The 8762-nt window shown below is 36.1% G+C and overlaps 3 non-coding genes across 3 annotated transcripts; all 3 read left to right on the forward strand.

The window, feature by feature from the left end:
• The first annotated feature begins 2112 nt into the window (after window positions 1–2112).
• On the forward strand, window positions 2113–2184 carry Trnag-ucc (transfer RNA glycine (anticodon UCC)). Its single transcript has one exon. It is a non-coding gene; the product is annotated as a tRNA-Gly (tRNA).
• A 1148-nt stretch (window positions 2185–3332) lies between these two features.
• Window positions 3333–3404, forward strand: Trnag-ucc (transfer RNA glycine (anticodon UCC)). Its single transcript has one exon. It is a non-coding gene; the product is annotated as a tRNA-Gly (tRNA).
• A 3278-nt stretch (window positions 3405–6682) lies between these two features.
• On the forward strand, window positions 6683–6754 carry Trnag-ucc (transfer RNA glycine (anticodon UCC)). Its single transcript has one exon. It is a non-coding gene; the product is annotated as a tRNA-Gly (tRNA).
• Window positions 6755–8762: the final 2008 nt, after the last annotated feature.

The raw sequence follows: 8762 nt of genomic DNA on the forward strand, positions 1-8762 counted from the left end.
AGGGCCGATCTGTTATTTCTTGTTGTAACGGTTGTCATATCATTTGTGCCAGTACGCACTCTACACTTTACACAATATAGATCCATAATTTATGTATAGAGACATGAATATAATTGATTTTTCGGCGACTAAAACAAGAGAACGAGTTAAGCATGTTGCAGCGTTACCAAACTCGATCCGGATGATTATCATCGGACCATCTGGATCCGGCAAGACGCAATTGTTACTCAATTTAATAATGAGATGGATGAAGTGGGATAAGTTGTATTTGGTTGCTCCTAGCGTGGATGATCAACGATGCTACGAGGTGTTGAAAGATTTCAACGAGAATGCATCAGCGATCGCTAAAAAAAATGTTATTGAGTTTATTACAGATATCAATGATGCACCAGGCATTGATGATATTGATGGCGACGTTAACAATCTAGTCGTGTACGATGATGTTATGTTAGACAATCAAAAAAACCCAGCTAGGATATTTTCCAGAGGCAGGCATAAAAACACTGACGTGATATATGTCACTCAACGATACACTCAGATTCCAAAAGTAATCAGAGACAACTGTAATATTCTTGCTGTATTCAACGGCGTTGATACACACACGCTACGAAATATTTGGCAGACATGGTGCGGCGGTGACATGGACTTTAATGTTTTTCGAAACTTTTTTAGTCATGCTCAGTCGACCCCACATGGATTTGTAACGATAAATTTACATGATCCTCGGACACGATATCGTATCGGACTTGACCAAATATTCGGTTAAATTGTAACTAATTTTCATTGTAAATAACCACTTAGCAGCAGGGGGGGCGATGACATCGACGCGGTCGTCGATGTACTTACCGGACGCTGACGACGCTGGGGATCGACGCGCAGAAGGTGTTAATTAAACCAAATGACGTCCGGACGATCCCCTCGACGACGACGTCGTTTTTTTTTTTACCAGGCGCTGACGACACCGGATCCGCTGAGTGCAGAAAGTACTAATTAAGCCAAATGACGTTTGGACAAAATGTCGGATTCGCCCCCTCTGCTGCTATATATATGGTTTGTTGATGCTACGTTTGCAGATAGAAAAAAGAAAATAATACCCATATTCATGTCATTGAAGTATTTTACTCTGAATCCAGTACAGATATGCACAAGACGACTAAAATGTATTTTACATATCAATAGACCTATAGCGATGACTACACGATGTTTTTAAGACTGCTTGTAATGAGATGGAGTTATTTAATACAAATGGAGACGAAAAGAAATGGATGTATCTCATGTCTTCATTTCGTTTCTCCGTATTAAAAGAGTCATTAATTTATTACTATGTTTAGACACGCATTATGAGAATAGCGACCATCATTTTAAGAGATATCTTGTTGGTCCAGGTAGATGGGCTACGCAACAAGCATTATCAAATGACACAACAACAAAAAAATTTGTTATCATGCGATGGAGATCAAGTATAATTTTTTGTCATAAGAATGTCAGTGTTAAATGGAATATTGACACAAACACCTACTTAAATATTCTCAGAAGCAGCCATATAATCCCACATCTATTCATCTATTTTCAAATAATTATCAAAAAGAATTATCAAAAGATTATACGAAATTGAAGATTTTGTCTCTTGAGCTGTCGATTTGATAATGAATTCTGGATGAATGGACCATAATCTTTCATTGAATTTACTAAACATTTAATACACACTGCACTGTCCAACTGCCATGAACCAACAACCGTATTGGATCCTAATTATACATGTTTACGTATCTTGCCTGAGGTCCCTCTGTTAATGGTAATGTCCTCGCTTTTCCATCTCTTTTCAAAGCGATGGTTTGTATCTTTCTTTTTTTCTATATTTTTTCTGTTTCAGTTCTCCCGATTGGTATTGTATACAATTTCTTCTAGCAAAACAAACAACACTATGAATAAAGGAATAAAATAATCCAGATGTGTCACACACTGAAGACATTCTAACATCTATAAATTCAAACTGAAACAAATAACACCAGATAATTTGCGAATATTGTTACTTCACTGATCTCTCACACAGGAATGATTAACGTTATGCATGACCTATTACCTAAGTGACGAGAATAGAGTATCATCAGCGCGTCGGTGGTGTAAAGGTTAGCATGGTTGCCTTCCAAGCAGCCGATCCGGGTTCGATTCCCGGCTGACGCATGTCATTTTGTCAATACCGAGTTTAAAAGCGAACTTTGTTTTTCTTCTCTTTCGGATATTTAGCAACCCTCAATCACAAGTTTCAATACTTCTCTTCACTGTGCATGATTTTGTTTTCGTATGTAGGACGTTCATAAACATTCCACTAATTCCGAAGACAGCCACGATAACTTAGTTGATAGAGTTTCTGATTCGGTATCAAAGCGTGTTATTTAATACAAATGGAGATAAAAAGAAATGGATGTATCTCATCTCTTCATTTCCTTTCTCCGTATTAAAAGAATTATTATTTTAGTACTGTGATTAGACACGCATTACGACAATAGCGAGCATCATTTTAAGACATTTCGTGTTGATCCAGGTAGATGGGTTACGCAAAAAACATCATATCACACACAAAACCAAAATTTTGTTATAATGTTATGGAGTCTAGTATAATTTTTTGGGGCATTAGAATGTCAATGTTAAATGAAATATTGACGCAAATATCTACTTAAATATTATCAGAAGCAGCCATATAATCCCACATGTTTTCATCTACTTTCAAATAATTATCAAAAATAATTATCAAAAGATTTTACAAAATTTAAGATTTTGTCTCTTGAGCTGTCAAATTTTATAATGAATTATGGATGCCTGGACCATAACCTTTCAATGAATTTATTAAACATTTAATACAAAATGCACTGTCAACCTGCCATTAACCATTAACCTTATAGGATCCAAACGATACATGTTTATATTTCTTGCTTGAGGTTCTCCTGTTGCTAGTAATGTCCTCACTTTTCCATCTCTTTTCAAAGCGATTGTTTGTATCTTTCTTTTTCTCTATGTCTTCCTAGTTCAGATCTCCCGATTGGTATGGTATACAATTTCTTCTAGCAAACAAAACAGCACTATGAATAAAGAAATAAAATAATCCAGACGGATCACACAATGAAGACACTCTAACATCTATATATTAAAACTGACACAAATAACATCAAATATTTTTGCGAATATTTTTATTTGACTGTTCTCTTTGAGAATATTTTGCAAGGGAAAGATAAATGGATCAATCCAAACTATGCCACGTTGAATTAGTCACGGTAATGACAAACATTATACATGACCTGTCACCTAAGTGACGAGAATAGAGTATAACCAGCGCGTCGGTGGTGTAAAGGTTAGCATGGTTGCCTTCCAAGCAGCCGATCCGGGTTCGATTCCCGGCTGACGCATGTCATTTTGTTAATAACGAGCATAAAAGAGAACATATCAGCGTCTTTGTTTTATTTCTCTTTCGGATATTTAGCAACCCTCGGTCACAAGTTTCAATACTTCTCTTCACTGTGCATGATTTTGATTTCATATGTAGGACGGCCATAAGCATTGCACTAATTCCGAAGACAGGCACGATAGCTTAGTTGGTAGAGTATCCGATTCGTTATCCAAGGGTGACCGGTTCGATATTCACTCAGGCCACCTTCGGGACGGCGGTCATGTAACCAACAACTGTCAGATGATGATCATATATTTTAACACTTGTTGCTTTATCTGCCTCAATTGCTTTCACTTTCACATCTCTTTTCGAAACACGTCTTTATATATTCTTTCTTTCTTCTGATTTCTATGTTCCTTCTTCATAATGTGTCTTAGTCCTTTACAGTAATTACCATATATTCGAGAATAATTTTCACATATTTTGACACATATGTGAAAAGCTTTCCTCATATTTCATGCACATACGCTTTGGTTTACTTTCTTTTCCTAAAGTAAATGCATCGATTCGTTCTCCTATTAATTAATGTTGTATTTTTTGTATTTCGTCTTTACATAACATTCACGAAACTGTCCGTAGTGAAGGGCCAAACACCACACCCTCCGAACTTCCCAGTGGTCTAAAGCGCTCACCGTTACGGATCACTGCCATCTCACCTCTGTCGGCATGGTTTCGAGTCTCGGGTTCGGCCAATGTTGGGATGAGAGGAAGCTTGCCGGTAGGTTCTCGTGGGTCGGTGGTTCTTTCCAGGGCTTTCCTGGATTCTTCCTCCACCATTTATACTGGCCGCCATGTATAGCCTATCTTGTGCTGAAAATGGCGTCAAAATTTGCAACAACAACGTCAGTAGTGAATACAACGAGACAGTCTATCTAACATGGATGTCTCTTACACATCACAGACAAGCATTATGCATGACATGTCCCCTAAGTGAAGGCAATTCCAAGCAGTCGATCCGGGTTCGATTCCTGGCTGAAACATCGCTTTTTGTCACTGCCCTACTTAAGGCGACCATATCTCCTGTTGGAGATTTTTGAGCAACCCTCGGTCACAAGATTCAATACTTTTCTTCGCTGTGCATCATTATTTTTTGCATATGTATGACGTTCATAAATCTTCCGCTAATTCCAAAGATGGCCGCGATGCTTAGTTGGAAGAGCTTCTGATTCGGTATCAAAAAGGGTACCGGGTTGGATGTTTACTCAGGCAAGCTCCGAACGGCGGCCTCTCTGGGAACTAATTACCTCGTGGTAAATCCAAACAACTTTCACTTTCCTCGCCATAGTAAAGACAATAATATTTTGAAAATGACATTACAGAAAATATTTCCTAACATAGATCAATGGGAACAAACCCAAGGAAAAACAGATACATGTGTTTCCGTCCGGCTGACCGTCCATGTTTTTCTTTGCCGATCAATGAACTTTTTCCCCTGGGTAAAATAAGAAAACTAATTTCGGAAACTGATTGACGCATCTATTTCAGCCGGTTTTGCCCAGTCCTTGAAGCGTTTATATACATAAATAGATAGTTCATTATAATATATGTCATATCAAAAGAAAACAATCTACCGACTCTACTTTTAAAATCAGTTGAATAGGAAATCTATACATTTTTATAGCTATATATTAAAAACTCAAGTTAATAACTAAACAAAATGTTTGCTTATATTTTTATTTGAATGTTGTCTTTGCTCTCATTTTGTATGAGAAACAAAACATTTCAAATCAAAATTATGCTTCGTCAAATTAGTCCAAAAGAAAGAACAATTGCAAACCGGCTAAATCACAATGAATTTCAACTTTTCAGTCTCGCACGTAAATCACACTGTCTAAATCCTGACAGCTCGCCGCAGGACTTACAAAATAACCACATCTCTTCATTGATAGGCATGCCTTTTTGAAAATAAAAAGCCTAATCCGATACATTGATCAGGAGTCTGCTAATCATAAAGCCATGTAATATCAAATCCAACAAATAATTTTTGCATCAACCAACCTATCCAACTTTAAATTAACTCAGTTAGTCAACTGTCAGTGCCATTTTTTTTAGAGAATCAATCACTTGACTAACCAGAGAACTTTTTTCATAAAGAGTCCACATATTTATTGGAACAAGCAAGAGAATCGATGCCGTTCTGCCACCTGTTGTCCTTTTTCAGCAACCATATATATGGTTTGTTGATGCTACGTTTGCAGATAGAAAAAAGAAAATAATACCCATATTCATGTCATTGAAGTATTTTACTCTGAATCCAGTACAGATATGCACAAGACGACTAAAATGTATTTTACATATCAATAGACCTATAGCGATGACTACACGATGTTTTTAAGACTGCTTGTAATGAGATGGAGTTATTTAATACAAATGGAGACGAAAAGAAATGGATGTATCTCATGTCTTCATTTCATTTCTCCGTATTAAAAGAGTCATTAATTTATTACTATGTTTAGACACGCATTATGAGAATAGCGACCATCATTTTAAGAGATATCTTGTTGGTCCAGGTAGATGGGCTACGCAACAAGCATTATCAAATGACACAACAACAAAAAAATTTGTTATCATGCGATGGAGATCAAGTATAATTTTTTGTCATAAGAATGTCAGTGTTAAATGGAATATTGACACAAACACCTACTTAAATATTCTCAGAAGCAGCCATATAATCCCACATGTATTCATCTATTTTCAAATAATTATCAAAAAGAATTATCAAAAGATTATACGAAATTGAAGATTTTGTCTCTTGAGCTGTCGATTTGATAATGAATTCTGGATGAATGGACCATAATCTTTCATTGAATTTACTAAACATTTAATACACACTGCACTGTCCAACTGCCATGAACCAACAACCGTATAGGATCCTAATTATACATGTTTACGTATCTTGCCTGAGGTCCCTCTGTTAATGGTAATGTCCTCGCTTTTCCATCTCTTTTCAAAGCGATGGTTTGTATCTTTCTTTTTTTCTATATTTTTTCTGTTTCAGTTCTCCCGATTGGTATTGTATACAATTTCTTCTAGCAAAACAAACAACACTATGAATAAAGGAATAAAATAATCCAGATGTGTCACACACTGAAGACATTCTAACATCTATAAATTCAAACTGAAACAAATAACACCAGATAATTTGCGAATATTGTTACTTCACTGATCTCTCACACAGGAATGATTAACGTTATGCATGACCTATTACCTAAGTGACGAGAATAGAGTATCATCAGCGCGTCGGTGGTGTAAAGGTTAGCATGGTTGCCTTCCAAGCAGCCGATCCGGGTTCGATTCCCGGCTGACGCATGTCATTTTGTCAATACCGAGTTTAAAAGCGAACTTTGTTTTTCTTCTCTTTCGGATATTTAGCAACCCTCAGTCACAAGTTTCAATACTTCTCTTCACTGTGCATGATTTTGTTTTCATATGTAGGACGTTCATAAACCTTCCACTAATTCCGAAGACAGCCACGATAACTTAGTTGATAGAGTTTCTGATTCGGTATCAAAGCGTGTTATTTAATACAAATGGAGATAAAAAGAAATGGATGTATCTCATCTCTTCATTTCCTTTCTCCGTATTAAAAGAATTATTATTTTAGTACTGTGATTAGACACGCATTACGACAATAGCGAGCATCATTTTAAGACATTTCGTGTTGATCCAGGTAGATGGGTCACGCAAAAAACATCATATCACACACAAAACCAAAATTTTGTTATAATGTTATGGAGTCTTGTATAATTTTTTTGGGCATTAGAATGTCAATGTTAAATGAAATATTGACGCAAATATCTACTTAAATATTATCAGGAGCAGCCATATAATCCCACATGTTTTCATCTACTTTCAAATAATTATCAAAATTAATTATCAAAAGATTTTACAAAATTTAAGATTTTGTCTCTTGAGCTGTCAAATTTGATAATGAATTATGGATGCCTGGACCATAACCTTTCAATGAATTTATTAAACATTTAATACAAAATGCACTGTCAACCTGCCATTAACCAATAACCTTATAGGATTCAAACGATACATGTTTATATTTCTTGCTTGAGGTTCTCCTGTTGCTAGTAATGTCCTCACTTTTCCATCTCTTTTCAAAGCGATTGTTTGTATCTTTCTTTTTCTCTATTTCTTCCTAGTTCAGATCTCCCGATTGGTATGGTATACAATTTCTTCTAGCAAACAAAACAGCACTATGAATAAAGAAATAAAATAATCCAGACGGATCACACAATGAAGACACTCTAACATCTATATATTAAAACTGACACAAATAACATCAAATATTTTTGCGAATATTTTTATTTGACTGTTCTCTTTGAGAATATTTTGCAAGGGAAAGATAAATGGATCACTCCAAACTATGCCACGTTGAATTAGTCACGGTAATGATAAACGTTATGCATGACCTATTACCTAAGTGACGAGAATAGAGTATCATCAGCGCGTCGGTGGTGTAAAGGTTAGCATGGTTGCCCAGACTTCCGGTTATGACATCAGAAGGAAAACACGTTTGATGATCGCTCCGTGAATTTTCAAGTTTTTTTCCTTTAATAGACATTTTTGCTGTTTTAATTTGTTACAGGTACGTTGATAAGATTTGTTTGATCGCATTCATATATAAGTGAGATATATTTTGAGTGTGTGGATAACTTTATCCACCACACAAAATATTATTTTCTGTGACAATGAATACAAAGTCTGGTCGTGCTGCACGTGCAGCACAAGGAGCTGACTCACACTCTAATGACACCAGTGGAATAGCTAACAATAAGAATGGCATGTCGAGTAACATCAATAGACAGACAGGAGCTTCTCGTCGTTTTGGGAAAGAATGTACCGTGGTGATTGATGTAAAGGATGTGAAGAAAATAAAGGCAAGTGATATTGTTAGAAGTGTAGAAGAATTAACCGGAGATATGTCGGTCTATGCAGTTGTGCCCAAAGGTGCAAATTTGTATGAGGTCACACTACCGAGTAAGGAAGTAGCATATAATACCTTGTGTGGAATTGATATTGGAAGTGAACACTTTGATTGTACTCTTTTATATTCAGACACTATTATTGTGTCAATTCTTCATTTACCAGCATACATCACAGATGATGATATAAGTATGAAGCTCGGTAAATACGGAGTAGAACTTCTTTCTCCCATTCAACGCAGATATTATCCTGGAACTAGTGTGGCTGATGGGACTCGTTATGTCAAATGTAAATTTCCACAGCAGGTAAGATCCTTGCCTTACAGTCTGAAATTTCAGACTGTCAATGGTCAACAATACTTTAGAGTATTACACAATAATCA

The sequence above is a fragment of the Sinohyriopsis cumingii genome, chromosome 9 (assembly GCF_028554795.1).
Source record: "Sinohyriopsis cumingii isolate HCF-2022 chromosome 9, ASM2855479v2, whole genome shotgun sequence".
In the NCBI taxonomy this organism is placed as follows: Eukaryota; Metazoa; Mollusca; class Bivalvia; order Unionida; family Unionidae; genus Sinohyriopsis; species Sinohyriopsis cumingii.